The following is a 9,070-nucleotide window of genomic DNA, read 5'->3' on the forward strand; positions in this document are numbered from 1 at the left end:
GGAGGGGAGCTGTTGCATTATTGTAAACTGTGGTCAATGTCATGAGACAAAATGTATGTGAACTGCTGTATGGAAAGTGAATTTGCTCTGTAAATCTTCACCCAAATCACAATTAAAAAAAAAAAAAAATGGGCAAAAGACATGAATAGACACTTCACTAAGGAGGATGTTCAGACGGCCAACAAACATATGAAGAAATGTTCATGATCATTAGCCATTAGAGAGATGCAAATCAAAACAACAATGAGATACCACCTCGCCCCAACACTAATAGAAAAGTTCAACAAGACAGAAAATAACAAGTGCTGGTGAAGATGCAGAGAGATTGGGACTCTCACACACTGCTGGTGGGAATGGGACTGTAAAATGGTGCAACCACTATAGAAAGCATTATGGCTATTATTAAAAAGTTGGAATTAGAAATACTATGTGATTTAGCCATTTCATTACTAGGTATATGTCATAAAGAAGTGAGAGCCAGGACAAAAACAGATACATACACACCCATGTTCATCGCAGCACTATTTACAATAGCCAAAAGATGGAATCAACTTAGGCGTCCATCAACTGAAGAAAGGATAATCAAACCATGGTACATACACACAATGGAATACTATGCAATGCTAAAGAATAAGGTAGAATCTGCAAAACACCGTATAACATGGATGAACTTGGAGGACATTTTGCTGAGTGGAATAAGTCAATCACAGAAGGACAAATATTGTATTAGTTCGTTATTGTAAAAAGTGAAGGAAAGGTTTATTTATGGCAGGAAATTTTCTTTGTTGGTAACCAAGGGTGAGAGGGAAGGGGAGGGAAGACTCTTAAAAATAAAAGAAAATGAAAATATTCACCACTGGACCAATAAGCAGCATCACAGTAAATGGAGAAAAGATTGAAGTTGTCAAAAATTTCATATTACTTGGATCCACAATCAACACCAATGGAAGCCTCAGGCAAGAAATCAGACATTGTATTGCACTGGGTGAATCTGCTGCCAAAGACCTCTTTCAAGTGCTGAAGAGCAAAGATGTCTCTCTGCAGACTAAGGTGTGTCTAACCCAAGCTATGGCCTCCATAACCATGAGACCAGAGGAACTAGATGGTGCTCATCTACAACTGCTGACCCCTCTGAATGGGATCATAGTAGGAGATGATGAATAGAGTGGGAGAAAAATGTAGAAGAAAACTTAAAATAATAATAATAAAAGACAAGTCTTTCTAGTCTGATAGAGACTGGAGGTACCCCAGGACTATGTGCCTTAGACACCCTTCAAGCCTGGAACTGAATTCACCTCGATGACTCAACTTTCAGTCAAACAATAGATAGGCCTGTAAGGTGAACAACAGGGAAGCACACACCCTTAAGAATGATCAACCATATGAGATTAAAAGGGCAGTATATGCCCAGGGCAAAGCTCAGAAGGCAGGAAGTGATAGGACAGAAAGATGAATGGAAACAGAAAACACAGGGAGTAAGTGGGAAGAATCCTGTTATACTGAGGAGATTAGAATCAATGTCACAAAACAAAATGTGTATGAATTGTCTAATGGAAAACCAATTTGCTCTGTAAACTTTCACCTGAATCACACACATTGGGGGAAAAAAAAGTCCTAGACACCCTATAAAAAGCAATTACATTCAATACTAACGTAGTTTTAACCACTGTACATTAAAAAATAACAATGAAAAACGGCATTAATAGACACATTACAAAATCACTGGAGTAGTTATACTTTTAAAGCACAGATTTTGCATTGCTATATTAGTCTGAGGGAGCTCTGGTAGCATAGTGGCTAAGACACTTGCCTGCTAACCAGATGGCTGGTGGTTCAAACCCACCAGCCACTCCTCGGAAGGAAGGTTGGGCAATCCTACTTCCATAGTGATACTGCCTCGGAAACCCAAGGAGGGGTCGCTATGAGTCAGGGCTGACTCGACGGCACATAACAACAACAACATATTAGTCTGAAATTTCTCTGTGCCTAGAATCTGTCTTCTCAATTCTATTTTGAGACACTTGGTCATTTCCCTGATACCAATGCCAATAAATCCACCAGTGACTGTTAATCTCATTTCTATGAAAGAATTAATCATTCCCACAAGCAATTAAACAATAAACGTATTAAAATAAAACCAATTATAGCTAAGTCTAGACATTCACCATGTAGTTATAAGACAGGCTTGTCACAATTATTTCAACTTTAACTGGAAGTTCTTCAAAAATTCTTTCCAAAAGAAGCAGGACTAAAGATTTTGTTGTGGAGTGCCCGAATACAGTAGAGTTTAAATTGAAAATCTCCATTAGGAATTTCAGTTTTACATTTGCAAAACTTCCCTATACCATTTATTTGTATCCTCAGGGTTGGTCCTAAGCTTTGTTTTGGCAATAAGCTACTATTCACCACACACCCTGAGGTTTCTAACAGTGCCAGTTTTCTTTCCTACTTCCAAGATTTTAGTATATTTCCTTACAAAGACAAAGAGAGCTCACAGCCACTGGCCTCATGCAATTTTTCCTTTTCAATTAGTCGTAATATACAGATAAAAAATTTCCAAGTGTTTTGATCATTTCAGCCTTGTGTGATTCAAAATACTTACGGTCTTTTTCCTAGATTCAGTAAAAGATCTTTACATATCTATTAGTTATCATTTCATATGTTTCTTTTTGATACCATGAATATAGGAATGAATTTAGGGGATTTTCAGAGAAACTATGAATTAAACCTCAAACTATAAGTTTTTTTCTGTTGTTATTATTGTTCAGTTTTGTGTGCCTTATTTTATCCACCCAAAACACTCATTTCTCCTCTAAGGAAATAGAGAAATAAAGTTTCCTTTATCTAATGACTTGTAGATAAGAGAAGATTCCAATATCTTCCATTTATTGATAGAGCAATAGCTTTTCTCATCAAGGAAGTAAATGGAGAGAAAAAAGAAAGTTGTAAATGCAGATAAAGAACTCCAATATTGTTAGCAAAAGAAAGAAAAATTAAGATGGTGGAGGGAAGCGTGATGGGCCAAAAGATCCTTCACTCACAACTCAAGTAAAGATATCAATGCTCTAAGTGTAGCAAAGGAATCAGGAGATTATGAAAGGCCATGCTTTGAGCTACTTCCATTGTTAAGACATTTGTTAATAAAGGCAATTATGATGAGAAGTAATTTGGTAAGTCTACCCTGTGCTTCAGGAGCTCTGGTGGTGTAGTGCCTAAGGCATTTAATTGCTGACCAGAAGACTGGCAGTTCAAACCCACCAGCCACTAGTGCTATTGAAGAAACACCGAGGGACCAAAAGCATCTGGAACAGATACAGGAGAGACAGGTATCCTCCCACACCGGTCAGGGTCCTGCCAAAATGCCATCTACATGTCTAATCCAAGTGAGCCTTAATTATTTAAGATTAAACTACTCAATAATTGCATAAATTATGAGTGGATCATGTGTGTCTAATATGGATCCTTAAAAGGGCAGCAGAAGGTTCACAAACAATTTAAACTATAAGCAAAATATCCTATGCATGTACATATATATAATACACTTTTCTAGGGAGAAAATCTTTAGCATGTATAAACACTGTTTCAAAACATATTCTGTAGAAAATATATTTTGTAGAACATTCAACATATTTGAAATTTATGTCTCATTTAGTTCTGGATCCCATCAGAATGACCTGTATCCATGCAGACAGGAGAAAATATTTCATGAGCTTTATGTAACTAAACATGTCAAGGCTTTTATTTTTTTTTTATTTTTAAGTTTTTTTTATCTGACCATATCAAGCACAATAAATACAATATACTTTAAAAATAACTGAGGAAGCTATGTCTTCTAAAATTGTGATTTTGCCAATGCATCTATCATTGCTGACTAGTTACAGGAATTAGAAACAGGAATGTACTAATAGGAATATAAACTTTTAACAATGGTTGAGCCATACTCTGGCCTTGTTCCAAGTCTCCTGTCACCCAACAGATCTTATTATGACTGTTTAAAATGTCTTTTCTGATAGCAGCATTTGAGGGATTAATTTAAGATGGCATCCCCATTTGCATGTATATGTCATGGGGACAGTGTGGGAGATTAATAAATGTACATTTCTCATGGAATTGAAAGAGGAGGACAGATTGTTTCTACCACGGGAGAAACAGATGACAGAAAAATATATATGTCATGAATATAAAAAAAGAACTTAATCTACCCTTGAAAATTTGCCTAGATCTGGTAAAACAAGCCCTAAATGACATGAGGTCTGACTAAAATATCTCAGCCTACAATCATGGGAAGAAATCACTACAGATTGAAAACATCACCTAGCACCATAATACAGGCAGTCACTGGATTACTAACAAGTTCTGTTCCTAACTCTGTCTTTAAATTGAATTTGTATGTAAATTGGAACTGTTATTGGCAGTCAAATATTTATCTTAGTATACAGTATATAGCGTGCATTTCTATATAAAAAAGAACCTTTCTATGCATAAAAAAAAAAGAAACACTTCCAGATACACTAAAACATTTTTAACATAATAATACAGTAATAATAATGCTTTGGTGCATGTCACAAAGTAGCACCCATTTGTTATCATGAACCATTATATGTACCTCAAATTTTTAATATACACTCATGTGTTGCTTAACAGCCATAATACATTCTGGAAAACAGGACACTATGTGATTTGGACATTGTGTGAACAACATATAACAGTCTGGTCCTGCTTTTTCTTTAAACATCTTGAACAGGCTTCATGTCTTAGCAGTGATTATCAATGCATTGAAAGGAATTCGTTTTTGTATTTAGTCCTCAATTTACATCACTAGCAATTTCTTCACATCTGATATAAGTCCCTCTTGCATTTTTATTAGCCTTCTAGCATTCAGAGCAGCCAATTTTTTATCAACTTGGTGAAACTTCTCTTTTTTTTGATGACCATCATGATTGTTGAGTACAACATGCCTAAATCACAAGCAATAGCATTCACTGATTTTCCACCTCTGTGTTGTTAAATAGCATTTTTTTTTCACTTCTAAATTGCTACTGCTCCTTTGCCTCTTGATGTTGCTATCATGAGCACATTTTCTGCACTTGTGAGTTATGATGCACTGCATGGTAATATATTTTAAAGAAAATTAAAGAGAGACTATGCTACAACGCTCAAGGAACGTGATACACAAGATTGGATGCTGCTGCCTGTGAGGTGAGGCGTACAATATTTTATGATAAACTTTTTAGGTAGAAAGTACAGTATAGTACATACATAAGCCAGTAATGCGAGTGTTTATTATAGCTATCATGACATATGTATTATAGATTATATATGAACAGTACCTTTATATGCCTGGCAGCACAACTGCTTTGTATGCTAGAGACATGAGATACACATTGTATGTGGGAAGCTGTTGCATTCACTACATTCTCTGACAGAGATTTCTCAACTCTATTATGGTCTTATGGGACCATAGGCATATATGTGGTTAGATGCTGCCCAAACGGACATTAAGTGGTACATGACTGTAATACGCTTTCCAGGGGTTGGTTCGTAACTGTGTGTTTGTTTGTACATAAGGCAGAAGTTCGTAACCCATGGACTGCCTGTATTTCATTGATTCGAGGGCAGTAAGTTTGGTTTCTGGTGCACATGTCCCTAGAGATGAAAAAAGCTTGTGTGGGGGAGGGGAGCATGTATACAAAAATATTCTAAACTCTAACATTTTGCAGTGATGTGGTGTTACAATTATACTGTAGCTGTTATGTGTCGTCAAGTCAGACCCGACTCATAGTGAGCCCTCCTTGGGTTTCTTAGGTGGTATCACTACAGAAGTAGATTGCCCAACCTTCCTTCCGAGGAGTGGCTGGTGGGTTTGAACCACCTGCCTTCTGGTTATCAGTCAAACAATTATACTAGAATTGAATACACCAGATTCTAGTATAATTGTCCCTGGGTGGTACAAGCAGCTAATATGTTTGGCTGCTAACAGAAAGGTTGGAAGTTCAAATCCACTCAGAAGAAAAGCCTGGTAATCTACTTCCAAAAAAACCAGCCATTTAAAATCCTATGGAGCAGTTCTACTCTGACACACATGGAATTGCCATGAGTCAGAACCCACTCAATGGCAACTTGTTAGCATATTAGACTCTAGTTTAAAGTTCATAGTCATAGACCAGCATTAATACTAATATCTGATTATCTTTACATATAAAGGAACTAAATTACACTGACTCTAAATAACTGGAAGGTCACACTGTTTAACCCTTCTTTATAGCACATTTATTACTGACCAAATATAAATAGAGGCTACTCAAATCCTGGCCTTCATTTCCATGATTTTATTCATTTAACATTGGTCACTCTTTCCTGAATGCCAGCATGTGTTAATAGGAAGATCTTGTTTGTTGCAGTGAGACATATCTGTGTTCCAGTCTCAGATCTACTCTTTGCTAATTAGTTTGAACTTAAAGAGCTTGATGCCCCAACATTTTCTTCTCTAAAGTAGAAATGACAAGAGCTCCTTCTCAAAGATATAAGAAAATGGCTTATCAACAGAAAAGTGATTTTCTTTAGCTCACATTTGACAGTGTTCTTTAATCTTCTTATCTCAACCCTAATTTCAAATTCATGTATATAAAAAATAACAAGGACTGACATGCAGTTTCCCTCAACACACAGATGTAACTGATAGTTAATATGACAATTATCATGGTAATTTATACTTCTGGATAATATCTTAATTTCACGTTTCATCTTTAAAACAAAATATGCTAAAATGTATACCTGGAGTCTTTTATTTTTATTTTTTTATTTTTTTCATTTTTGCAGTGTTTCCCCCTCCCCTCCCCTCCCACCCCTACACCTGGAGTCTTAAGAATAGAAGTGGTTCTGTCAGGTATTTAGGAGTTAATAATAAATGTAACTGAAAGTTAAACCACATCTCTGTTAACTATTGGATTTTATCCACTCTTGTGTATTATAATACCAATGGAAGAACTGACTCATCATCTCTTATGTGCCAATTACCTCAGCAAACATGGAAGTAATTTACAACCAGTCATGCTACATATTAAAATTTCACAATACCCTGTCATCTGTCCTTGTCATCAAGAAGACAACTTCCTCCATGCTAACTTCTGTTTTGTATTTAAAAACTGACTACACAGTCATACAACATATTAAGAGTATTGCCCCTTAAAACAATTTCTCTTGGAAAGATAAAATACAGTGAAAGAGATTCAATGTGTGGAAGATTATTTCTTCTTAATTGATGTCCTAAACATTATAATTGATTTGACTAGACAGTAATTGCCAAAACTTCAACCCTGTCTTTGCCAAAATTCTTTCATTATTCATCTATCCTTTATAGTAACATCCTGTAGGTCCCTATAAACAAATTGTTGGAAAATCCTTAATCAATATCATACCCCTAATGGTAATGAGGAATCCCTGGGTGATGCAAACAGTTAATGTGCTCAGCTGCTAACTGAAAGGTTGTAACTTCAAGTCTATAGAGAGGCATCTTGGAAGAAAGGCTTGACAATCTACTTCCAAAAAATCAGACATTGAAAACCCTATGGAGTACAATTCTACTCTGATGCATGTGGGGTTGGATATGTTAAACAACTCAAAAGTAACTGACATGAAGACCTGTGTCTAAAAGACAAATAAAAACAGGTCTTGAGATGGAGACTTTATCCATTCATATATGAACTTTCTAGAGTTGACTTGATTCTAATTGTTTCATCAAGTCCTAGAAAATTAGAATATTTTTATTAATCTGGACTCTAGAATTTCACGTGACAGAAATCCAAGCTAAGTAGTTTAAGCAAAAAAAAAAAAAAAGATAATGTATTGGTGTACAGAGTAAATGGTGGTAGAGTCTTACCACTGTGATTAGAATCATGTGCTATGAATTCTTATACTAGCCCTATCAATTTTTAGCAGTGTAATCTTTTGCAATTGAATGCAATAAATTTAAATCTATCTCATGGAACTTTTGTGAGAATTAAGTGATTTAATAGATGTATAGCACTTGGAAAATTACTTGGCACATAATAAATGTTCAATAAATATTTTTTAAAAAAACACAGTAGAGGTGAATCTAATTTTAGAGATAATTAGAAGCAGAGGATTTTCACTTACTCTTTTCTAGGTTTCTGACTACATTTTATTCTTTCCCAATTTCAGCTTAGCATCTGGTCTGAAAGAACCTTCTTTCCTTTTATCAATATAAAATATCTCAAGAAAGACTCTCCTTGGCCCAGTTTAGGTCATGAGCTCATTCCCAGACTAGCCATGTCACTGCAGGTGGGGTTCTATCATCCACATGGCCAAATGTCCCAGTTTACCTGTTGTTTCAGCATAAATACTAATACAGCACCCTTCCACTCTCTAAACCAAAAAACTAAACTCACTGCCATCAAGTCGGTTCTGACTCATAGTGACCCCTCCTTGGGTTTCTGAGGAAGTATCTCTATGGAAGTAGATTGCCCCATCTTCCTTTCGAGGAGTGGCTGGTGGGCTTGAACTGCTAGCCTTCTGGTTAATAGTCAAATGCCTTAGGCATTATGCCACCAGAGCCCCCCAATTTCTATACAATTACCTATGATTGTATTCTTACCAGAATGTTTACACTGAAGTTAATTATAATAAAGCAATCAGACAAATCCAGATTACGAGATATCCTGTAATACAACCAATACATATCTTTCAAAAAGACCAATTTCATAAAATATTTTTAAATACACTTAAAAAAATGCATTGACCCATGTCATTTTAGTTTTGTGTATTTCACTGTACATAAATTATATTTCAGTAAAATGTATTTTTAGAAAAAGTAGACCCTTAAATACATGATATCCAAACACAAGCAATGCAAATCAGACAGTTAGGGAAACATCTATGAAGTACATTTTGGGAATAGTTGAATGTGATGGTGGTACTATGCCTAGGTAGAAAAAAAAAATGGCTTTTGTCTATTTGAGATACATGTTGAAAGATCTAAAGGTAAAGTGTCAAAATGTTTTCAAATGATTTAGAAAAATATGTATATATAGATACAGAACTTGGAAGAACA

Source organism: Orycteropus afer, unplaced genomic scaffold (genome assembly GCF_000298275.1).
Source record: "Orycteropus afer afer isolate SDZICR_OR568_19922 unplaced genomic scaffold, OryAfe1.0 scaffold00171, whole genome shotgun sequence".
NCBI classification, from domain to species: Eukaryota; Metazoa; Chordata; class Mammalia; order Tubulidentata; family Orycteropodidae; genus Orycteropus; species Orycteropus afer.